General features: G+C 41.8%; 12 non-coding genes across 12 annotated transcripts; all 12 read right to left on the bottom strand.

Moving 5' to 3' along the window:
* Positions 1 to 4994: 4994 nt before the first annotated feature.
* trnak-cuu lies at positions 4995 to 5067 on the bottom strand. The gene has a single exon. It is a non-coding gene; the product is annotated as a tRNA-Lys (tRNA).
* Positions 5068 to 8259: 3192 nt separating this feature from the next.
* On the bottom strand, positions 8260 to 8332 carry trnak-cuu. The gene has a single exon. It is a non-coding gene; the product is annotated as a tRNA-Lys (tRNA).
* A 1458-nt stretch (positions 8333 to 9790) lies between these two features.
* Positions 9791 to 9863, bottom strand: trnak-cuu. Its single transcript has one exon. It is a non-coding gene; the product is annotated as a tRNA-Lys (tRNA).
* Positions 9864 to 11753: 1890 nt separating this feature from the next.
* Positions 11754 to 11826, bottom strand: trnak-cuu. Its single transcript has one exon. It is a non-coding gene; the product is annotated as a tRNA-Lys (tRNA).
* Positions 11827 to 13604: 1778 nt separating this feature from the next.
* trnak-cuu lies at positions 13605 to 13677 on the bottom strand. The gene has a single exon. It is a non-coding gene; the product is annotated as a tRNA-Lys (tRNA).
* Positions 13678 to 15023: 1346 nt separating this feature from the next.
* On the bottom strand, positions 15024 to 15096 carry trnak-cuu. The gene has a single exon. It is a non-coding gene; the product is annotated as a tRNA-Lys (tRNA).
* A 1347-nt stretch (positions 15097 to 16443) lies between these two features.
* trnak-cuu lies at positions 16444 to 16516 on the bottom strand. Its single transcript has one exon. It is a non-coding gene; the product is annotated as a tRNA-Lys (tRNA).
* A 1346-nt stretch (positions 16517 to 17862) lies between these two features.
* Positions 17863 to 17935, bottom strand: trnak-cuu. The gene has a single exon. It is a non-coding gene; the product is annotated as a tRNA-Lys (tRNA).
* A 480-nt stretch (positions 17936 to 18415) lies between these two features.
* On the bottom strand, positions 18416 to 18488 carry trnak-cuu. The gene has a single exon. It is a non-coding gene; the product is annotated as a tRNA-Lys (tRNA).
* Positions 18489 to 19401: 913 nt separating this feature from the next.
* On the bottom strand, positions 19402 to 19474 carry trnak-cuu. Its single transcript has one exon. It is a non-coding gene; the product is annotated as a tRNA-Lys (tRNA).
* A 1890-nt stretch (positions 19475 to 21364) lies between these two features.
* On the bottom strand, positions 21365 to 21437 carry trnak-cuu. Its single transcript has one exon. It is a non-coding gene; the product is annotated as a tRNA-Lys (tRNA).
* Positions 21438 to 24314: 2877 nt separating this feature from the next.
* trnak-cuu lies at positions 24315 to 24388 on the bottom strand. Its single transcript has one exon. It is a non-coding gene; the product is annotated as a tRNA-Lys (tRNA).
* Between the last annotated feature and the right edge of the window lie 1141 nt (positions 24389 to 25529).

Here is a 25529-nt window from a genome sequence, read left to right as displayed (position 1 = left end):
AGGTCCGCTGGATTGGAGGAGTCCAACAATGATTGTCTGCAGTGGATTACACAAAGCCATGCACTGTATTAAAGCTAGAGAACTGAACAGATCACGCAGTGAAGTAGCTCATATGCTTCAATATGTTTTTTTTTTTTTAAAGTTACATTTATGGATTGAGCTTTGTGAGTATGATGTGTAGGTGTTTAACAATCAGCATCCTTGGTATTAGTTTTTAGACATGCTGGCGTTATGGCTTTAGGTATGACAATGTTAGTCAGTCTGTCTACCACTGAAATATTGAATCAGCAGCTAGGTCAGTGGCTCTATACTTCAAACTACGAGGCTCCATGTATCCCTCTACAGTGTCAGTTGTACATGTGTCAATTGCCGCTACATCCAAAACATACTAAATAAATGTCTGTGTTCACAGGTTACAACATGGTTTCGGTTTAGCAAACAAAACTACTTTATGAAAGGATTTTGGTTTGGATTATAATTGGTAGGATTGTTTTGTAGTTACGTAAGCTATTTTACGTATGCTACACAAGTGAAATTAGTCGTAGTATTTCTTCATCACATTGATGACTTTTAGAAGAGGTTTTTCCTTATTTAGCCAATATAAAATTCCATTGAAATTGTCTATTTTATTGACAAGATGGCGGTGTAACCACATAACATCACAAATTACTGACTAAAAAACAGAACAGGGAAAGAATTATTTTAGAACAAATAAAAACATACAAAATGTTACATACAAAGACAACAGACTTAAAATAAATCAGCAACCAACCAGATAATTGTCATTCAGTGTCACCTCAAGTGGAGTGGCCTTGGAAATGGCTGTATGCCCCGATGTATATTTGGATGGCTTTTCTCCCATCAACCTTGACTGTAGACGCTCTCACATTATCCTGTGAGTCTTGGACGGAAAGAGACAAAGCAACGAGGGTTATTTGGGGTTCACAAAAGCTCTTTTATTGGGTATCGCACACAAACACAGTACTTCCGCACTCTTGTCGCGCTGCCCTCCAGTTCCCCGTCACTACTGCCCCTTTTGAGGGAAAAACAGACACCCACACACACACACACACACACTCATTAACCGCAGCTGGGCTGATTAACCCTCACCCGAGCTGAGGTTGATTAGACCTGTCCCGACACCGTTCCCTGAACCACACCCACGCTCCACCCACTCTGCAGCCGAGCCTAACCACACCCCACTGCCACATTGACCAATTGTCTTCAACGGTTTCTTCTTCTAAACCATCTACCTGTCTCTTGGACCCCATCCCAAAGAGGCTGCTTAAAGATGTTTTTCCTTTAATTGGCACCTCTCTATTAGATATTATTAATGTGTCTTTGCTAACAGGCCATGTACCACATTCCTTCAAAGTAGCTGTAATTAAACCTCTCCTGAAGAAGCCCACTCTTAATCCAGAGGTGTTGTCAAACTACAGACCGATCTCTAACCTTCCCTTCCTCTCTAAGATCCTTGAGAAAGTAGTCACAAATCAGTTGTGTGACTTCCTACATCAGAATAGTTTATTTGAGGAGTTTCAGTCAGGATTTAGAAAACACCACAGCACAGAGACAGCACTGGTGAAAATTACAAATGACCTCCTAATTGCATCAGGTAAAGGACTCATCTCCGTACTGGTATTATTAGACCTTAGTGCTGCGTTCGACACCATTGACCATGACATCCTATTACAGAGACTGGATCAGTCGTTTGGCATTTCAGGTACCGCACTAAGTTGGTTTAAATCCTATTTATCAGATCGATCTCAATTTGTATTTGTAAACGATGAAGCCTCAATGACCACCAACGTTTGTCACGGAGTTCCACAAGGTTCTGTGCTTGGACCAATTTTATTTACATTATATATGCTTCCTTTAGGCAATATTATCAAGAAACACTCCATAAATTGTCCTTTAATTCCCACGTAAAACAAATCTCAAGGACTGCATATTTTCACCTACGTAACATTTCAGAAATGATGCAAATCTTGTTTCAAAGCGCTGCAGAAAAGCTGGTTCACACATGTGTTACTTCTAGACTAGGTTACTGCAGTTCCTTATTATCAGGCTGCTCTAATAAGTCTCTTAATTAAGTCCCTCCAGTTAATCCAAATGTATCTAATAGAGCACTGGAGAGAAGTTTGGCCTGCAGTACGTTGAGCCTGGTTGTCACCAAATTCCTCTTGCTTGGGACCAGCACAGGACCAAGACAGACACTGCACTGGCCCTGAATCCACCTCCTCAAGGCAGCGCGCCTCCTGCGGATTCTGCTGTCGAACCAGATTCACAATCTCAGTACGACTCCTAGGCCACAGACAGATCCAGGTAATCATCAAACAGAGAGACAAAGTAATGGACAACACTCCAGCATTAGTTAGTAGGAACTGAATTTCAATCATATTTATTTTTATTAGGATGGTAATGGATATGTTGCAACTTATTGTACTCTTTGTCTTTTGTACCACACGTCTCTGCCCCTGCTGTCCTCACCAACTGCCGCTCGCACTGAACCTGTGAAGACAAGAGGGAGAGAGTTTGTGTTGAACCACAAGCAGTGGCCAGCCAGCTGACAGAACCTTGGACAACGTTAGTAATGCTGCAATTTCATTGACTGTCAGTAAGTTCCAGCTATACACGATTTGCCTCCGCGAGCTAGCCGGGCAAAAGACAACATAAAAGAGGTTGTACGTTTGAGCCCCACCTTGGATAATGCTATTGTATACTATCGACTGCTCGGTTAAAGTAATGCTTTCCGTCCTGCAACATATATGATAGGGGTATGATCAGGGGTATTCAACTCAAATTTAAAGAGGTCCAGTTAGAGAAATTTTCTTGAAGCAAAGGTCCAAAAGATCATAATGTCTAACTATTTAGTGTGATATATATTTAAGTAGCCTGGTAGTTGTATCAACATTTTCATTAATCAATACCTGTCAAATCAAATGAGTTCAGTACGATTAAAACAATTTTTAACAATATTTCTTATCACGTAACATAGAACTGGACATATGTGTGACTGCAGATATGTATAATGTTCTCTCATGAACTAAATAAAAGTAGTGCTGCATTTTAAAATAAAATAAATACAAAGTGAAAACTGTGCATGTTCAAATAAATTGCTTAACTTAAAAATAAAATAAAGGGAGGAAAAGCTTAGATTTCCCCGTTTCCGTTTCACAGTCTCAACCAATTTTACAGATAATAAATCACAAATAAAACATATCTTAACAATTTAACAGTTTTAGAGCTTCACTCTTATATCTCATTCCCCCACTTTTTTGCTCAGTGGGAGAATTGAGCTCTAGTTTGTCCTGCCAGGATTTTAAATCTGGGCTTGAATAGAGTCAGGGCCATTCTCATCCACATGTGGAGATGCTCATTCGTGAGCCTGGAACGATATTTATTTTTGATGATATTCATTGTGGAGAAAGCTGCCTCACAGTTGTAGGTGGAGCCAAACATGGTTAAGATGTATATGGCAACTTTCCTCAGACCTGGGAAAGCTGTCTCAGGGACCATTTGGAGCCAAAAAGTGGACGGGTCAGTTCTTAGAAACTGCTTTTTCATGGACACATCTGATTAGAGATCAACCAGTTGCATCTGGAGAGGCCCAGGATTTACCCATTTAAAGTGCTGCGTGACTTCCTTTGAGAAGCCTCTGACATCAGTGATGATGAATGGGTTCTGAATGAACATGGTGAGCTACTGTCCAAAGCTGAAGCTGTCAAAACGGTTGCTGAAGTTTATGATCAGCTTATCAATGAAGTCAACAAAAAAAGACACATCTCTCTCTCCCTGAACCTATTCCTGCACTGCTGGGAAGTGTGTAAAGTCTCCCTGCAGGTCTTCTTGAACAACTCAAGTTTCATTTGAAAGGAGTGGACAGCTGTCATCAGTTCACGAATTTAATTGTCCTTGCCCTGTAGCCTCAAATTCAGTTCATTCAGATGTGAAGTAATATCAACCAAAAAGGCCACATTATCCATCTGTTTCTCATTTTCTAAAAAGAGAGAAAACGGTATAGCCTTCTGATTTCTTAGCACTGCGTGAGTAAATCATAAGACTGGGATGGTTGTGGCATCGTGAGTTGTAGCCCAACTTGAACATTGGTCTGACGGTAAACAGATTCATATCAGGTTAATTACGTGCCTAAAACGAGATAGCCCCCTTTGGTCCTGCAATGTATATGACAGATGATGCTAATTACCCGTAATGAGAGGAATCAAAGGCTGTGAGAGTCAAAGATAATTTAGCTGTCTAAAAGGGTAGTTGGTACTTTACAAAAAAACACAAGGTAGGTTGTTGGTGATGTTTCATAAACGATAAAAAAAGAGGTTGTGACTTGGAGCTTATTCTTGGGAGATGTTATTTTGTGCCGTGGACGGCTGTTCAAACGGAATGCCTTCAGTACTGCGACATATATCATAGATGATGCTATTTACAACAGTGAGGAAATCATTGGACTGGGATGCTTGTGGCATCGTGAGTTGGAGCCCAACTTAAACATTGGTCTGACGGTGAGGACATTCATCTCAGGTTAATTTCTTGCCTAAAACAATATAGCCCAACGTGGGGCTCTAACCCACGACCCTGAGATTTCCTTTGGTCCTGCAACGTATATGACAGATGATGCTAGTTACCCGTAATGAGAGGAATCAAAGGCTGTGAGAGTCAAAGATAATTTAGCTGTCTAAAAGGGTAGTTGGTACTTTACAAAAAAACACAAGGCAGGTTGTTGGTGATGTTTCATAAACGATAAAAAAAGAGGTTGTGACTTGGAGCTTATTCTTGGGAGATGTTATTTTGTGCCGTGGACGGCTGTTCAAACGGAATGCCTTCAGTACTGCGACATATATCATAGATGATGCTATTTACAACAGTGAGGAAATCATTGGACTGGGATGCTTGTGGCATCGTGAGTTGGAGCCAAACTTTAACATTGGTATGACGGTGAGGACATTCATCTCAGGTTAATTTCTTGCCTAAAACAACATAGCCCAACGTGGGGCTCGAACCCACGACCCTGAGATTAAGAGTCTCATGCTCTACCGACTGAGCTAGTCAGGCATAGCACATAAGAAAAAGGGTAGTGGGTTCGAGCCCCTCTTTGGGTAATGCTATTGTATACAATCAACTACTTAGTATAAGTAATGCCTTTGGTCCTGCAAAGTATTTGACGGATGATGCTAGTTACCATTAATGAGAGGAATAGAAGGCTGAGAGAGTCAAATAAATAACTGAGCTGTCTAAAAGGGTAGTTGGTACTTTACAAAACACAAGGTAGGTGGTTGGTGATGTTTCATAAACGATAAAAAAAGAGGTTGTGACTTGGAGCTTATTCTTGGGAGATGTTATTTTGTGCCGTGGACGGCTGTTGAAACGGAATGCCTTCAGTACTGCGACATATATCATAGATGATGCTATTTACAACAGTGAGGAAATCATTGGACTGGGATGCTTGTGGCATCGTGAGTTGGAGCCCAACTTTAACATTGGTCTGACGGTGAGGACATTCATCTCAGGTTAATTTCTTGCCTAAAACAACATAGCCCAACATGCGGCTCGAACCCACGACCCTGAGTCTCATGCTCTACCGACTGAGCTAGTCAGGCATAGCACATAAGAAAAAGAGTAGTGGTTTCGAGCCCCTCTTTGGGTAATGCTATTGTATACAATCAACTACTTAGTATAAGTAATGCCTTTGGTCCTGCAAAGTATTTGACGGATGATGCTAGTTACCATTAATGAGAGGAATAGAAGGCTGAGAGAGTCAAATAAATAACTGAGCTGTCTAAAAGGGTAGTTGGTACTTTACAAAACACAAGGTAGGTGGTTGGTGATGTTTCATAAACGATAAAAAAAGAGGTTGTGACTTGGAGCTTATTCTTGGGAGATGTTATTTTGTGCCGTGGACGGCTGTTGAAACGGAATACCTTCAGTACTGCGACATATATCATAGATGATGCTATTTACAACAGTGAGGAAATCATTGGACTGGGATGCTTGTGGCATCGTGAGTTGGAGCCCAACTTTAACATTGGTCTGACGGTGAGGACATTCATCTCAGGTTAATTTCTTGCCTAAAACAATATAGCCCAACGTGGGGCTCTAACCCACGACCCTGAGATTTCCTTTGGTCCTGCAACGTATATGACAGATGATGCTAGTTACCCGTAATGAGAGGAATCAAAGGCTGTGAGAGTCAAAGATAATTTAGCTGTCTAAAAGGGTAGTTGGTACTTTACAAAAAAACACAAGGTAGGTGGTTGGTGATGTTTCATAAACGATTAAAAAAAGAGGTTGTGACTTGGAGCTTTATCTTGGGAGATGTTATTTTGTGCCGTGGACGGCTGTTGAAACGGAATGCCTTCAGTACTACGACATATATCATAGATGATGCTATTTACAACAGTGAGGAAATCATTGGACTGGGATGCTTGTGGCATCGTGAGTTGGAGCCCAACTTTAACATTGGTCTGACGGTGAGGACATTCATCTCAGGTTAATTTCTTGCCTAAAACAATATAGCCCAACGTGGGGCTCTAACCCACGACCCTGAGATTTCCTTTGGTCCTGCAACGTATATGACAGATGATGCTAGTTACCCGTAATGAGAGGAATCAAAGGCTGTGAGAGTCAAAGATAATTTAGCTGTCTAAAAGGGTAGTTGGTACTTTACAAAAAAACACAAGGTAGGTTGTTGGTGATGTTTCATAAACGATAAAAAAAGAGGTTGTGACTTGGAGCTTATTCTTGGGAGATGTTATTTTGTGCCGTGGACGGCTGTTGAAACGGAATACCTTCAGTACTGCGACATATATCATAGATGATGCTATTTACAACAGTGAGGAAATCATTGGACTGGGATGCTTGTGGCATCGTGAGTTGGAGCCCAACTTTAACATTGGTCTGACGGTGAGGACATTCATCTCAGGTTAATTTCTTGCCTAAAACAATATAGCCCAACGTGGGGCTCTAACCCACGACCCTGAGATTTCCTTTGGTCCTGCAACGTATATGACAGATGATGCTAGTTACCCGTAATGAGAGGAATCAAAGGCTGTGAGAGTCAAAGATAATTTAGCTGTCTAAAAGGGTAGTTGGTACTTTACAAAAAAACACAAGGTAGGTTGTTGGTGATGTTTCATAAACGATTAAAAAAAGAGGTTGTGACTTGGAGCTTTATCTTGGGAGATGTTATTTTGTGCCGTGGACGGCTGTTGAAACGGAATGCCTTCAGTACTACGACATATATCATAGATGATGCTATTTACAACAGTGAGGAAATCATTGGACTGGGATGCTTGTGGCATCGTGAGTTGGAGCCCAACTTTAACATTGGTCTGACGGTGAGGACATTCATCTCAGGTTAATTTCTTGCCTAAAACAATATAGCCCAACGTGGGGCTCTAACCCACGACCCTGAGATTTCCTTTGGTCCTGCAACGTATATGACAGATGATGCTAGTTACCCGTAATGAGAGGAATCAAAGGCTGTGAGAGTCAAAGATAATTTAGCTGTCTAAAAGGGTAGTTGGTACTTTACAAAAAAACACAAGGTAGGTTGTTGGTGATGTTTCATAAACGATAAAAAAAGAGGTTGTGACTTGGAGCTTATTCTTGGGAGATGTTATTTTGTGCCGTGGACGGCTGTTCAAACGGAATGCCTTCAGTACTGCGACATATATCATAGATGATGCTATTTACAACAGTGAGGAATTCATTGGACTGGGATGCTTGTGGCATCGTGAGTTGGAGCCAAACTTTAACATTGGTATGACGGTGAGGACATTCATCTCAGGTTCATTTCTTGCCTAAAACAATATAGCCCAACGTGGGGCTCTAACCCACGACCCTGAGATTTCCTTTGGTCCTGCAACGTATATGACAGATGATGCTAGTTACCCGTAATGAGAGGAATCAAAGGCTGTGAGAGTCAAAGATAATTTAGCTGTCTAAAAGGGTAGTTGGTACTTTACAAAAAAACACAAGGTAGGTTGTTGGTGATGTTTCATAAACGATAAAAAAAGAGGTTGTGACTTGGAGCTTATTCTTGGGAGATGTTATTTTGTGCCGTGGACGGCTGTTCAAACGGAATGCCTTCAGTACTGCGACATATATCATAGATGATGCTATTTACAACAGTGAGGAAATCATTGGACTGGGATGCTTGTGGCATCGTGAGTTGGAGCCAAACTTTAACATTGGTATGACGGTGAGGACATTCATCTCAGGTTAATTTCTTGCCTAAAACAACATAGCCCAACGTGGGGCTCGAACCCACGACCCTGAGATTAAGAGTCTCATGCTCTACCGACTGAGCTAGTCAGGCATAGCACATAAGAAAAAGGGTAGTGGGTTCGAGCCCCTCTTTGGGTAATGCTATTGTATACAATCAACTACTTAGTATAAGTAATGCCTTTGGTCCTGCAAAGTATTTGACGGATGATGCTAGTTACCATTAATGAGAGGAATAGAAGGCTGAGAGAGTCAAATAAATAACTGAGCTGTCTAAAAGGGTAGTTGGTACTTTACAAAACACAAGGTAGGTGGTTGGTGATGTTTCATAAACGATAAAAAAAGAGGTTGTGACTTGGAGCTTATTCTTGGGAGATGTTATTTTGTGCCGTGGACGGCTGTTGAAACGGAATGCCTTCAGTACTGCGACATATATCATAGATGATGCTATTTACAACAGTGAGGAAATCATTGGACTGGGATGCTTGTGGCATCGTGAGTTGGAGCCCAACTTTAACATTGGTCTGACGGTGAGGACATTCATCTCAGGTTAATTTCTTGCCTAAAACAACATAGCCCAACATGCTGCTCGAACCCACGACCCTGAGTCTCATGCTCTACCGACTGAGCTAGTCAGGCATAGCACATAAGAAAAAGAGTAGTGGTTTCGAGCCCCTCTTTGGGTAATGCTATTGTATACAATCAACTACTTAGTATAAGTAATGCCTTTGGTCCTGCAAAGTATTTGACGGATGATGCTAGTTACCATTAATGAGAGGAATAGAAGGCTGAGAGAGTCAAATAAATAACTGAGCTGTCTAAAAGGGTAGTTGGTACTTTACAAAACACAAGGTAGGTGGTTGGTGATGTTTCATAAACGATAAAAAAAGAGGTTGTGACTTGGAGCTTATTCTTGGGAGATGTTATTTTGTGCCGTGGACGGCTGTTGAAACGGAATACCTTCAGTACTGCGACATATATCATAGATGATGCTATTTACAACAGTGAGGAAATCATTGGACTGGGATGCTTGTGGCATCGTGAGTTGGAGCCCAACTTTAACATTGGTCTGACGGTGAGGACATTCATCTCAGGTTAATTTCTTGCCTAAAACAAAATAGCCCAACGTGGGGCTCTAACCCACGACCCTGAGATTTCCTTTGGTCCTGCAACGTATATGACAGATGATGCTAGTTACCCGTAATGAGAGGAATCAAAGGCTGTGAGAGTCAAAGATAATTTAGCTGTCTAAAAGGGTAGTTGGTACTTTACAAAAAAACACAAGGTAGGTTGTTGGTGATGTTTCATAAACGATAAAAAAAGAGGTTGTGACTTGGAGCTTATTCTTGGGAGATGTTATTTTGTGCCGTGGACGGCTGTTCAAACGGAATGCCTTCAGTACTGCGACATATATCATAGATGATGCTATTTACAACAGTGAGGAAATCATTGGACTGGGATGCTTGTGGCATCGTGAGTTGGAGCCAAACTTTAACATTGGTATGACGGTGAGGACATTCATCTCAGGTTAATTTCTTGCCTAAAACAACATAGCCCAACGTGGGGCTCGAACCCACGACCCTGAGATTAAGAGTCTCATGCTCTACCGACTGAGCTAGTCAGGCATAGCACATAAGAAAAAGGGTAGTGGGTTCGAGCCCCTCTTTGGGTAATGCTATTGTATACAATCAACTACTTAGTATAAGTAATGCCTTTGGTCCTGCAAAGTATTTGACGGATGATGCTAGTTACCATTAATGAGAGGAATAGAAGGCTGAGAGAGTCAAATAAATAACTGAGCTGTCTAAAAGGGTAGTTGGTACTTTACAAAACACAAGGTAGGTGGTTGGTGATGTTTCATAAACGATAAAAAAAGAGGTTGTGACTTGGAGCTTATTCTTGGGAGATGTTATTTTGTGCCGTGGACGGCTGTTGAAACGGAATGCCTTCAGTACTGCGACATATATCATAGATGATGCTATTTACAACAGTGAGGAAATCATTGGACTGGGATGCTTGTGGCATCGTGAGTTGGAGCCCAACTTTAACATTGGTCTGACGGTGAGGACATTCATCTCAGGTTAATTTCTTGCCTAAAACAACATAGCCCAACATGCGGCTCGAACCCACGACCCTGAGTCTCATGCTCTACCGACTGAGCTAGTCAGGCATAGCACATAAGAAAAAGAGTAGTGGTTTCGAGCCCCTCTTTGGGTAATGCTATTGTATACAATCAACTACTTAGTATAAGTAATGCCTTTGGTCCTGCAAAGTATTTGACGGACGATGCTAGTTACCATTAATGAGAGGAATAGAAGGCTGAGAGAGTCAAATAAATAACTGAGCTGTCTAAAAGGGTAGTTGGTACTTTACAAAACACAAGGTAGGTGGTTGGTGATGTTTCATAAACGATAAAAAAAGAGGTTGTGACTTGGAGCTTATTCTTGGGAGATGTTATTTTGTGCCGTGGACGGCTGTTGAAACGGAATACCTTCAGTACTGCGACATATATCATAGATGATGCTATTTACAACAGTGAGGAAATCATTGGACTGGGATGCTTGTGGCATCGTGAGTTGGAGCCCAACTTTAACATTGGTCTGACGGTGAGGACATTCATCTCAGGTTAATTTCTTGCCTAAAACAATATAGCCCAACGTGGGGCTCTAACCCACGACCCTGAGATTTCCTTTGGTCCTGCAACGTATATGACAGATGATGCTAGTTACCCGTAATGAGAGGAATCAAAGGCTGTGAGAGTCAAAGATAATTTAGCTGTCTAAAAGGGTAGTTGGTACTTTACAAAAAACACAAGGTAGGTTGTTGGTGATGTTTCATAAACGATAAAAAAAGAGGTTGTGACTTGGAGCTTATTCTTGGGAGATGTTATTTTGTGCCGTGGACGGCTGTTGAAACGGAATGCCTTCAGTACTGCGACATATATCATAGATGATGCTATTTACAACAGTGAGGAAATCATTGGACTGGGATGCTTGTGGCATCGTGAGTTGGAGCCAAACTTTAACATTGGTCTGACGGTGAGGACATTCATCTCAGGTTAATTTCTTGCCTAAAACAATATAGCCCAACGTGGGGCTCTAACCCACGACCCTGAGATTTCCTTTGGTCCTGCAACGTATATGACAGATGATGCTAGTTACCCGTAATGAGAGGAATCAAAGGCTGTGAGAGTCAAAGATAATTTAGCTGTCTAAAAGGGTAGTTGGTACTTTACAAAAAAACACAAGGTAGGTTGTTGGTGATGTTTCATAAACGATAAAAAAAGAGGTTGTGACTTGGAGCTTATTCTTGGGAGATGTTATTTTGTGCCGTGGACGGCTGTTCAAACGGAATGCCTTCAGTACTGCGACATATATCATAGATGATGCTATTTACAACAGTGAGGAAATCATTGGACTGGGATGCTTGTGGCATCGTGAGTTGGAGCCAAACTTTAACATTGGTATGACGGTGAGGACATTCATCTCAGGTTCATTTCTTGCCTAAAACAACATAGCCCAACGTGGGGCTCGAACCCACGACCCTGAGATTAAGAGTCTCATGCTCTACCGACTGAGCTAGTCAGGCATAGCACATAAGAAAAAGGGTAGTGGGTTCGAGCCCCTCTTTGGGTAATGCTATTGTATACAATCAACTACTTAGTATAAGTAATGCCTTTGGTCCTGCAAAGTATTTGACGGATGATGCTAGTTACCATTAATGAGAGGAATAGAAGGCTGAGAGAGTCAAATAAATAACTGAGCTGTCTAAAAGGGTAGTTGGTACTTTACAAAACACAAGGTAGGTGGTTGGTGATGTTTCATAAACGATAAAAAAAGAGGTTGTGACTTGGAGCTTATTCTTGGGAGATGTTATTTTGTGCCGTGGACGGCTGTTGAAACGGAATGCCTTCAGTACTGCGACATATATCATAGATGATGCTATTTACAACAGTGAGGAAATCATTGGACTGGGATGCTTGTGGCATCGTGAGTTGGAGCCCAACTTTAACATTGGTCTGACGGTGAGGACATTCATCTCAGGTTAATTTCTTGCCTAAAACAATATAGCCCAACGTGGGGCTCTAACCCACGACCCTGAGATTTCCTTTGGTCCTGCAACGTATATGACAGATGATGCTAGTTACCCGTAATGAGAGGAATCAAAGGCTGTGAGAGTCAAAGATAATTTAGCTGTCTAAAAGGGTAGTTGGTACTTTACAAAAAAACACAAGGTAGGTTGTTGGTGATGTTTCATAAACGATAAAAAAAGAGGTTGTGACTTGGAGCTTATTCTTGGGAGATGTTATTTTGTGCCGTGGACGGCTGTTCAAACGGAATGCCTTCAGTACTGCGACATATATCATAGATGATGCTATTTACAACAGTGAGGAAATCATTGGACTGGGATGCTTGTGGCATCGTGAGTTGGAGCCCAACTTTAACATTGGTCTGACGGTGAGGACATTCATCTCAGGTTAATTTCTTGCCTAAAACAATATAGCCCAACGTGGGGCTCTAACCCACGACCCTGAGATTTCCTTTGGTCCTGCAACGTATATGACAGATGATGCTAGTTACCCGTAATGAGAGGAATCAAAGGCTGTGAGAGTCAAAGATAATTTAGCTGTCTAAAAGGGTAGTTGGTACTTTAAAAAAAAACACAAGGTAGGTTGTTGGTGATGTTTCATAAACGATAAAAAAAGAGGTTGTGACTTGGAGCTTATTCTTGGGAGATGTTATTTTGTGCCGTGGACGGCTGTTCAAACGGAATGCCTTCAGTACTGCGACATATATCATAGATGATGCTATTTACAACAGTGAGGAAATCATTGGACTGGGATGCTTGTGGCATCGTGAGTTGGAGCCCAACTTAACATTGGTATGACGGTGAGGACATTCATCTCAGGTTAATTTCTTGCCTAAAACAATATAGCCCAACGTGGGGCTCTAACCCACGACCCTGAGATTTCCTTTGGTCCTGCAACGTATATGACAGATGATGCTAGTTACCCGTAATGAGAGGAATCAAAGGCTGTGAGAGTCAAAGATAATTTAGCTGTCTAAAAGGGTAGTTGGTACTTTACAAAAAAACACAAGGTAGGTTGTTGGTGATGTTTCATAAACGATAAAAAAAGAGGTTGTGACTTGGAGCTTATTCTTGGGAGATGTTATTTTGTGCCGTGGACGGCTGTTCAAACGGAATGCCTTCAGTACTGCGACATATATCATAGATGATGCTATTTACAACAGTGAGGAAATCATTGGACTGGGATGCTTGTGGCATCGTGAGTTGGAGCCAAACTTTAACATTGGAATGACGGTGAGGACATTCATCTCAGGTTCATTTCTTGCCTAAAACAACATAGCCCAACGTGGGGCTCGAACCCACGACCCTGAGATTAAGAGTCTCATGCTCTACCGACTGAGCTAGTCAGGCATAGCACATAAGAAAAAGGGTAGTGGGTTCGAGCCCCTCTTTGGGTAATGCTATTGTATACAATCAACTACTTAGTATAAGTAATGCCTTTGGTCCTGCAAAGTATTTGACGGATGATGCTAGTTACCATTAATGAGAGGAATAGAAGGCTGAGAGAGTCAAATAAATAACTGAGCTGTCTAAAAGGGTAGTTGGTACTTTACAAAACACAAGGTAGGTGGTTGGTGATGTTTCATAAACGATAAAAAAAGAGGTTGTGACTTGGAGCTTATTCTTGGGAGATGTTATTTTGTGCCGTGGACGGCTGTTGAAACGGAATGCCTTCAGTACTGCGACATATATCATAGATGATGCTATTTACAACAGTGAGGAAATCATTGGACTGGGATGCTTGTGGCATCGTGAGTTGGAGCCCAACTTTAACATTGGTCTGACGGTGAGGACATTCATCTCAGGTTAATTTCTTGCCTAAAACAATATAGCCCAACGTGGGGCTCTAACCCACGACCCTGAGATTTCCTTTGGTCCTGCAACGTATATGACAGATGATGCTAGTTACCCGTAATGAGAGGAATCAAAGGCTGTGAGAGTCAAAGATAATTTAGCTGTCTAAAAGGGTAGTTGGTACTTTACAAAAAAACACAAGGTAGGTTGTTGGTGATGTTTCATAAACGATAAAAAAAGAGGTTGTGACTTGGAGCTTATTCTTGGGAGATGTTATTTTGTGCCGTGGGCGGCTGTTCAAACGGAATGCCTTCAGTACTGCGACATATATCATAGATGATGCTATTTACAACAGTGAGGAAATCATTGGACTGGGATGCTTGTGGCATCGTGAGTTGGAGCCCAACTTAAACATTGGTCTGACGGTGAGGACATTCATCTCAGGTTCATTTCTTGCCTAAAACAATATAGCCCAACGTGGGGCTCGAACCCACGACCCTGAGATTTCCTTTGGTCCTGCAACGTATATGACAGATGATGCTAGTTACCCGTAATGAGAGGAATCAAAGGCTGTGAGAGTCAAAGATAATTTAGCTGTCTAAAAGGGTAGTTGGTACTTTACAAAAAAACACAAGGTAGGTTGTTGGTGATGTTTCATAAACGATAAAAAAAGAGGTTGTGACTTGGAGCTTATTCTTGGGAGATGTTATTTTGTGCCGTGGACGGCTGTTCAAACGGAATGCCTTCAGTACTGCGACATATATCATAGATGATGCTATTTACAACAGTGAGGAAATCATTGGACTGGGATGCTTGTGGCATCGTGAGTTGGAGCCAAACTTTAACATTGGTATGACGGTGAGGACATTCATCTCAGGTTCATTTCTTGCCTAAAACAACATAGCCCAACGTGGGGCTCGAACCCACGACCCTGAGATTAAGAGTCTCATGCTCTACCGACTGAGCTAGTCAGGCATAGCACATAAGAAAAAGGGTAGTGGGTTCGAGCCCCTCTTTCGGGTAATGCTATTGTATACAATCAACTACTTAGTATAAGTAATGCCTTTGGTCCTGCAAAGTATTTGACGGATGATGCTAGTTACCATTAATGAGAGGAATAGAAGGCTGAGAGAGTCAAATAAATAACTGAGCTGTCTAAAAGGGTAGTTGGTACTTTACAAAACACAAGGTAGGTGGTTGGTGATGTTTCATAAACGATAAAAAAAGAGGTTGTGACTTGGAGCTTATTCTTGGGAGATGTTATTTTGTGCCGTGGACGGCTGTTGAAACGGAATGCCTTCAGTACTGCGACATATATCATAGATGATGCTATTTACAACAGTGAGGAAATCATTGGACTGGGATGCTTGTGGCATCGTGAGTTGGAGCCCAACTTTAACATTGGTCTGACGGTGAGGACATTCATCTCAGGTTAATTTCTTGCCTAAAACAATATAGCCCAACGTGGGGCTCTAACCCACGACCCTGAGATTTCCTTTGGTCCTGCAACGTATATGACAGATGATGCTAGTTACCCGTAATGAGAGGAATCAAAGGCTGTGAGAGTCAAAGATAATTTAGCTGTCTAAAAGGGTAGTTGGTACTTTACAAAAAAACACAAGGTAGGTTGTTGGTGATGTTTCATAAACGATAAAAAAAGAGGTTGTGACTTGGAGCTTATTCTTGGGAGATGTTATTTTGTGCCGTGGACGGCTGTTCAAACGGAATGCCTTCAGTACTGCGACATATATCATAGATGATGCTATTTACAACAGTGAGGAAATCATTGGACTGGGATGCTTGTGGCATCGTGAGTTGGAGCCCAACTTTAACATTGGTCTGACGGTGAGGACATTCATCTCAGGTTAATTTCTTGCCTAAAACAATATAGCCCAACGTGGGGCTCGAACCCACGACCCTGAGATTTCCTTTGGTCCTGCAACGTATATGACAGATGATGCTAGTTACCCGTAATGAGAGGAATCAAAGGCTGTGAGAGTCAAAGATAATTTAGCTGTCTAAAAGGGTAGTTGGTACTTTACAAAAAAACACAAGGTAGGTTGTTGGTGATGTTTCATAAACGATAAAAAAAGAGGTTGTGACTTGGAGCTTATTCTTGGGAGATGTTATTTTGTGCCGTGGACGGCTGTTCAAACGGAATGCCTTCAGTACTGCGACATATATCATAGATGATGCTATTTACAACAGTGAGGAAATCATTGGACTGGGATGCTTGTGGCATCGTGAGTTGGAGCCAAACTTTAACATTGGTATGACGGTGAGGACATTCATCTCAGGTTCATTTCTTGCCTAAAACAACATAGCCCAACGTGGGGCTCGAACCCACGACCCTGAGATTAAGAGTCTCATGCTCTACCGACTGAGCTAGTCAGGCATAGCACATAAGAAAAAGGGTAGTGGGTTCGAGCCCCTCTTTCGGTAATGCTATTGTATACAATCAACTACTTAGTATAAGTAATGCCTTTGGTCCTGCAAAGTATTTGACGGATGATGCTAGTTACCATTAATGAGAGGAATAGAAGGCTGAGAGAGTCAAATAAATAACTGAGCTGTCTAAAAGGGTAGTTGGTACTTTACAAAACACAAGGTAGGTGGTTGGTGATGTTTCATAAACGATAAAAAAAGAGGTTGTGACTTGGAGCTTATTCTTGGGAGATGTTATTTTGTGCCGTGGACGGCTGTTGAAACGGAATGCCTTCAGTACTGCGACATATATCATAGATGATGCTATTTACAACAGTGAGGAAATCATTGGACTGGGATGCTTGTGGCATCGTGAGTTGGAGCCCAACTTTAACATTGGTCTGACGGTGAGGACATTCATCTCAGGTTAATTTCTTGCCTAAAACAATATAGCCCAACGTGGGGCTCTAACCCACGACCCTGAGATTTCCTTTGGTCCTGCAACGTATATGACAGATGATGCTAGTTACCCGTAATGAGAGGAATCAAAGGCTGTGAGAGTCAAAGATAATTTAGCTGTCTAAAAGGGTAGTTGGTACTTTACAAAAAAACACAAGGTAGGTTGTTGGTGATGTTTCATAAACGATAAAAAAAGAGGTTGTGACTTGGAGCTTATTCTTGGGAGATGTTATTTTGTGCCGTGGGCGGCTGTTCAAACGGAATGCCTTCAGTACTGCGACATATATCATAGATGATGCTATTTACAACAGTGAGGAAATCATTGGACTGGGATGCTTGTGGCATCGTGAGTTGGAGCCCAACTTAAACATTGGTCTGACGGTGAGGACATTCATCTCAGGTTAATTTCTTGCCTAAAACAATATAGCCCAACGTGGGGCTCGAACCCACGACCCTGAGATTTCCTTTGGTCCTGCAACGTATATGACAGATGATGCTAGTTACCCGTAATGAGAGGAATCAAAGGCTGTGAGAGTCAAAGATAATTTAGCTGTCTAAAAGGGTAGTTGGTACTTTACAAAAAAACACAAGGTAGGTTGTTGGTGATGTTTCATAAACGATAAAAAAAGAGGTTGTGACTTGGAGCTTATTCTTGGGAGATGTTATTTTGTGCCGTGGACGGCTGTTCAAACGGAATGCCTTCAGTACTGCGACATATATCATAGATGATGCTATTTACAACAGTGAGGAAATCATTGGACTGGGATGCTTGTGGCATCGTGAGTTGGAGCCAAACTTTAACATTGGTATGACGGTGAGGACATTCATCTCAGGTTCATTTCTTGCCTAAAACAACATAGCCCAACGTGGGGCTCGAACCCACGACCCTGAGATTAAGAGTCTCATGCTCTACCGACTGAGCTAGTCAGGCATAGCACATAAGAAAAAGGGTAGTGGGTTCGAGCCCCTCTTTGGGTAATGCTATTGTATACAATCAACTACTTAGTATAAGTAATGCCTTTGGTCCTGCAAAGTATTTGACGGATGATGCTAGTTACCATTAATGAGAGGAATAGAAGGCTGAGAGAGTCAAATAAATAACTGAGCTGTCTAAAAGGGTAGTTGGTACTTTACAAAACACAAGGTAGGTGGTTGGTGATGTTTCATAAACGATAAAAAAAGAGGTTGTGACTTGGAGCTTATTCTTGGGAGATGTTATTTTGTGCCGTGGACGGCTGTTGAAACGGAATGCCTTCAGTACTGCGACATATATCATAGATGATGCTATTTACAACAGTGAGGAAATCATTGGACTGGGATGCTTGTGGCATCGTGAGTTGGAGCCCAACTTTAACATTGGTCTGACGGTGAGGACATTCATCTCAGGTTAATTTCTTGCCTAAAACAATATAGCCCAACGTGGGGCTCGAACCCACGACCCTGAGATTAAGAGTCTCATGCTCTACCGACTGAGCTAGTCAGGCATAGCACATAAGAAAAAGAGTAGTGGTTTCGAGCCCCTCTTTGGGTAATGCTATTGTATACAATCAACTACTTAGTATAAGTAATGCCTTTGGTCCTGCAAAGTATTTGACGGATGATGCTAGTTACCATTAATGAGAGGAATAGAAGGCTGAGAGAGTCAAATAAATAACTGAGCTGTCTAAAAGGGTAGTTGGTACTTTACAAAACACAAGGTAGGTGGTTGGTGATGTTTCATAAACGATAAAAAAAGAGGTTGTGACTTGGAGCTTATTCTTGGGAGATGTTATTTTGTGCCGTGGACGGCTGTTGAAACGGAATGCCTTCAGTACTGCGACATATATCATAGATGATGCTATTTACAACAGTGAGGAAATCATTGGACTGGGATGCTTGTGGCATCGTGAGTTGGAGCCCAACTTTAACATTGGTCTGACGGTGAGGACATTCATCTCAGGTTAATTTCTTGCCTAAAACAATATAGCCCAACGTGGGCCTCTAACCCACGACCCTGAGATTTCCTTTGGTCCTGCAACGTATATGACAGATGATGCTAGTTATCCGTAATGAGAGGAATCAAAGGCTGTGAGAGTCAAAGATAATTTAGCTGTCTAAAAGGGTAGTTGGTACTTTACAAAAAAACACAAGGTAGGTTGTTGGTGATGTTTCATAAACGATAAAAAAAGAGGTTGTGACTTGGAGCTTATTCTTGGGAGATGTTATTTTGTGCCGTGGACGGCTGTTCAAACGGAATGCCTTCAGTACTGCGACATATATCATAGATGATGCTATTTACAACAGTGAGGAATTCATTGGACTGGGATGCTTGTGGCATCGTGAGTTGGAGCCAAACTTTAACATTGGTATGACGGTGAGGACATTCATCTCAGGTTCATTTCTTGCCTAAAACAACATAGCCCAACGTGGGGCTCGAACCCACGACCCTGAGATTAAGAGTCTCATGCTCTACCGACTGAGCTAGTCAGGCATAGCACATAAGAAAAAGGGTAGTGGGTTCGAGCCCCTCTTTGGGTAATGCTATTGTATACAATCAACTACTTAGTATAAGTAATGCCTTTGGTCCTGCAAAGTATTTGACGGATGATGCTAGTTACCATTAATGAGAGGAATAGAAGGCTGAGAGAGTCAAATAAATAACTGAGCTGTCTAAAAGGGTAGTTGGTACTTTACAAAACACAAGGTAGGTGGTTGGTGATGTTTCATAAACGATAAAAAAAGAGGTTGTGACTTGGAGCTTATTCTTGGGAGATGTTATTTTGTGCCGTGGACGGCTGTTGAAACGGAATGCCTTCAGTACTGCGACATATATCATAGATGATGCTATTTACAACAGTGAGGAAATCATTGGACTGGGATGCTTGTGGCATCGTGAGTTGGAGCCCAACTTTAACATTGGTCTGACGGTGAGGACATTCATCTCAGGTTAATTTCTTGCCTAAAACAACATAGCCCAACATGCGGCTCGAACCCACGACCCTGAGTCTCATGCTCTACCGACTGAGCTAGTCAGGCATAGCACATAAGAAAAAGAGTAGTGGTTTCGAGCCCCTCTTTGGGTAATGCTATTGTATACAATCAACTACTTAGTATAAGTAATGCCTTTGGTCCTGCAAAGTATTTGACGGATGATGCTAGTTACCATTAATGAGAGGAATAGAAGGCTGAGAGAGTCAAATAAATAACTGAGCTGTCTAAAAGGGTAGTTGGTACTTTACAAAACACAAGGTAGGTGGTTGGTGATGTTTCATAAACGATAAAAAAAGAGGTTGTGACTTGGAGCTTATTCTTGGGAGATGTTATTTTGTGCCGTGGACGGCTGTTGAAACGGAATGCCTTCAGTACTGCGACATATATCATAGATGATGCTATTTACAACAGTGAGGAAATCATTGGACTGGGATGCTTGTGGCATCGTGAGTTGGAGCCCAACTTTAACATTGGTCTGACGGTGAGGACATTCATCTCAGGTTAATTTCTTGCCTAAAACAATATAGCCCAACGTGGGGCTCTAACCCACGACCCTGAGATTTCCTTTGGTCCTGCAACGTATATGACAGATGATGCTAGTTACCCGTAATGAGAGGAATCAAAGGCTGTGAGAGTCAAAGATAATTTAGCTGTCTAAAAGGGTAGTTGGTACTTTACAAAAAAACACAAGGTAGGTTGTTGGTGATGTTTCATAAACGATAAAAAAAGAGGTTGTGACTTGGAGCTTATTCTTGGGAGATGTTATTTTGTGCCGTGGACGGCTGTTCAAACGGAATGCCTTCAGTACTGCGACATATATCATAGATGATGCTATTTACAACAGTGAGGAAATCATTGGACTGGGATGCTTGTGGCATCGTGAGTTGGAGCCCAACTTAAACATTGGTCTGACGGTGAGGACATTCATCTCAGGTTAATTTCTTGCAAAAACAATATAGCCCAACGTGGGGCTCGAACCCACGACCCTGAGATTTCCTTTGGTCCTGCAACGTATATGACAGATGATGCTAGTTACCCGTAATGAGAGGAATCAAAGGCTGTGAGAGTCAAAGATAATTTAGCTGTCTAAAAGGGTAGTTGGTACTTTACAAAAAAACACAAGGTAGGTTGTTGGTGATGTTTCATAAACGATAAAAAAAGAGGTTGTGACTTGGAGCTTATTCTTGGGAGATGTTATTTTGTGCCGTGGACGGCTGTTCAAACGGAATGCCTTCAGTACTGCGACATATATCATAGATGATGCTATTTACAACAGTGAGGAAATCATTGGACTGGGATGCTTGTGGCATCGTGAGTTGGAGCCAAACTTTAACATTGGTATGACGGTGAGGACATTCATCTCAGGTTCATTTCTTGCCTAAAACAACATAGCCCAACGTGGGGCTCGAACCCACGACCCTGAGATTAAGAGTCTCATGCTCTACCGACTGAGCTAGTCAGGCATAGCACATAAGAAAAAGGGTAGTGGGTTCGAGCCCCTCTTTGGGTAATGCTATTGTATACAATCAACTACTTAGTATAAGTAATGCCTTTGGTCCTGCAAAGTATTTGACGGATGATGCTAGTTACCATTAATGAGAGGAATAGAAGGCTGAGAGAGTCAAATAAATAACTGAGCTGTCTAAAAGGGTAGTTGGTACTTTACAAAACACAAGGTAGGTGGTTGGTGATGTTTCATAAACGATAAAAAAAGAGGTTGTGACTTGGAGCTTATTCTTGGGAGATGTTATTTTGTGCCGTGGACGGCTGTTGAAACGGAATGCCTTCAGTACTGCGACATATATCATAGATGATGCTATTTACAACAGTGAGGAAATCATTGGACTGGGATGCTTGTGGCATCGTGAGTTGGAGCCCAACTTTAACATTGGTCTGACGGTGAGGACATTCATCTCAGGTTAATTTCTTGCCTAAAACAACATAGCCCAACATGCGGCTCGAACCCACGACCCTGAGTCTCATGCTCTACCGACTGAGCTAGTCAGGCATAGCACATAAGAAAAAGAGTAGTGGTTTCGAGCCCCTCTTTGGGTAATGCTATTGTATACAATCAACTACTTAGTATAAGTAATGCCTTTGGTCCTGCAAAGTATTTGACGGATGATGCTAGTTACCATTAATGAGAGGAATAGAAGGCTGAGAGAGTCAAATAAATAACTGAGCTGTCTAAAAGGGTAGTTGGTACTTTACAAAACACAAGGTAGGTGGTTGGTGATGTTTCATAAACGATAAAAAAAGAGGTTGTGACTTGGAGCTTATTCTTGGGAGATGTTATTTTGTGCCGTGGACGGCTGTTCAAACGGAATGCCTTCAGTACTGCGACATATATCATAGATTATGCTATTTACAACAGTGAGGAAATCATTGGACTGGGATGCTTGTGGCATCGTGAGTTGGAGCCCAACTTTAACATTGGTCTGACGGTGAGGACATTCATCTCAGGTTAATTTCTTGACTAAAACAATATAGCCCAACGTGGGGCTCTAACCCACGACCCTGAGATTTCCTTTGGTCCTGCAACAGTATATGACAGATGATGCTAGTTACCCGTAATGAGAGGAATCAAAGGCTGTGAGAGTCAAAGATAATTTAGCTGTCTAAAAGGGTAGTTGGTACTTTACAAAAAAACACAAGGTAGGTTGTTGGTGATGTTTCATAAACGATTAAAAAAAGAGGTTGTGACTTGGAGCTTTATCTTGGGAGATGTTATTTTGTGCCGTGGACGGCTGTTGAAACGGAATGCCTTCAGTACTACGACATATATCATAGATGATGCTATTTACAACAGTGAGGAAATCATTGGACTGGGATGCTTGTGGCATCGTGAGTTGGAGCCCAACTTTAACATTGGTCTGACGGTGAGGACATTCATCTCAGGTTAATTTCTTGCCTAAAACAATATAGCCCAACGTGGGGCTCTAACCCACGACCCTGAGATTTCCTTTGGTCCTGCAACGTATATGACAGATGATGCTAGTTACCCGTAATGAGAGGAATCAAAGGCTGTGAGAGTCAAAGATAATTTAGCTGTCTAAAAGGGTAGTTGGTACTTTACAAAAAAACACAAGGTAGGTTGTTGGTGATGTTTCATAAACGATAAAAAAAGAGGTTGTGACTTGGAGCTTATTCTTGGGAGATGTTATTTTGTGCCGTGGACGGCTGTTGAAACGGAATGCCTTCAGTACTGCGACATATATCATAGATGATGCTATTTACAACAGTGAGGAAATCATTGGACTGGGATGCTTGTGGCATCGTGAGTTGGAGCCAAACTTTAACATTGGTCTGACGGTGAGGACATTCATCTCAGGTTAATTTCTTGCCTAAAACAACATAGCCCAACATGCGGCTCGAACCCACGACCCTGAGATAGTCTCATGCTCTACCGACTGAGCTAGTCAGGCATAGCACATAAGAAAAAGAGTAGTGGTTTCGAGCCCCTCTTTGGGTAATGCTATTGTATACAATCAACTACTTAGTATAAGTAATGCCTTTGGTCCTGCAAAGTATTTGACGGACTGATGCTAGTTACCATTAATGAGAGGAATAGAAGGCTGAGAGAGTCAAATAAATAACTGAGCTGTCTAAAAGGGTAGTTGGTACTTTACAAAACACAAGGTAGGTGGTTGGTGATGTTTCATAAACGATAAAAAAAGAGGTTGTGACTTGGAGCTTATTCTTGGGAGATGTTATTTTGTGCCGTGGACGGCTGTTGAAACGGAATGCCTTCAGTACTGCGACATATATCATAGATGATGCTATTTACAACAGTGAGGAAATCATTGGACTGGGATGCTTGTGGCATCGTGAGTTGGAGCCCAACTTTAACATTGGTCTGACGGTGAGGACATTCATCTCAGGTTAATTTCTTGCCTAAAACAATATAGCCCAACGTGGGGCTCTAACCCACGACCCTGAGATTTCCTTTGGTCCTGCAACGTATATGACAGATGATGCTAGTTACCCGTAATGAGAGGAATCAAAGGCTGTGAGAGTCAAAGATAATTTAGCTGTCTAAAAGGGTAGTTGGTACTTTACAAAAAAACACAAGGTAGGTTGTTGGTGATGTTTCATAAACGATAAAAAAAGAGGTTGTGACTTGGAGCTTATTCTTGGGAGATGTTATTTTGTGCCGTGGACGGCTGTTGCAAACGGAATGCCTTCAGTACTGCGACATATATCATAGATGATGCTATTTACAACAGTGAGGAAATCATTGGACTGGGATGCTTGTTGCATCGTGAGTTGGAGCCCAACTTTAACATTGGTCTGACGGTGAGGACATTCATCTCAGGTTAATTTCTTGCCTAAAACAACATAGCCCAACAGTGGGGCTCGAACCCACGACCCTGAGATTAAGAGTCTCATGCTCTACCGACTGAGCTAGTCAGGCATAGCACATAAGAAAAAGGGTAGTGGGTTCGAGCCCCTCTTTGGGTAATGCTATTGTATACAATCAACTACTTAGTATAAGTAATGCCTTTGGTCCTGCAAAGTATTTGACGGACGATGCTAGTTACCATTAATGAGAGGAATAGAAGGCTGAGAGAGTCAAATAAATAACTGAGCTGTCTAAAAGGGTAGTTGGTACTTTACAAAACACAAGGTAGGTGGTTGGTGATGTTTCATAAACGATAAAAAAAGAGGTTGTGACTTGGAGCTTATTCTTGGGAGATGTTATTTTGTGCCGTGGACGGCTGTTGAAACGGAATGCCTTCAGTACTGCGACATATATCATAGATGGTGCTATTTACAACAGTGAGGAAATCATTGGACTGGGATGCTTGTGGCATCGTGAGTTGGAGCCCAACTTTAACATTGGTCTGACGGTGAGGACATTCATCTCAGGTTAATTTCTTGCCTAAAACAACATAGCCCAACATGCGGCTCGAACCCACGACCCTGAGTCTCATGCTCTACCGACTGAGCTAGTCAGGCATAGCACATAAGAAAAAGAGTAGTGGTTTCGAGCCCCTCTTTGGGTAATGCTATTGTATACAATCAACTACTTAGTATAAGTAATGCCTTTGGTCCTGCAAAGTATTTGTTGGATGATGCTAGTTACCATTAATGAGAGGAATAGAAGGCTGAGAGAGTCAAATAAATAACTGAGCTGTCTAAAAGGGTAGTTGGTACTTTACAAAACACAAGGTAGGTGGTTGGTGATGTTTCATAAACGATAAAAAAAGAGGTTGTGACTTGGAGCTTATTCTTGGGAGATGTTATTTTGTGCCGTGGACGGCTGTTGAAACGGAATACCTTCAGTACTGCGACATATATCATAGATGATGCTATTTACAACAGTGAGGAAATCATTGGACTGGGATGCTTGTGGCATCGTGAGTTGGAGCCCAACTTTAACATTGGTCTGACGGTGAGGACATTCATCTCAGGTTAATTTCTTGCCTAAAACAATATAGCCCAACGTGGGGCTCTAACCCACGACCCTGAGATTTCCTTTGGTCCTGCAACGTATATGACAGATGATGCTAGTTACCCGTAATGAGAGGAATCAAAGGCTGTGAGAGTCAAAG

Source organism: Cyclopterus lumpus, chromosome 11, assembly GCF_009769545.1.
Source record: "Cyclopterus lumpus isolate fCycLum1 chromosome 11, fCycLum1.pri, whole genome shotgun sequence".
Classification (NCBI taxonomy): domain Eukaryota; kingdom Metazoa; phylum Chordata; class Actinopteri; order Perciformes; family Cyclopteridae; genus Cyclopterus; species Cyclopterus lumpus.
Note: the sequence above shows the minus strand (reverse complement) of the source record. Positions and strands in the feature narration are given on the sequence as shown.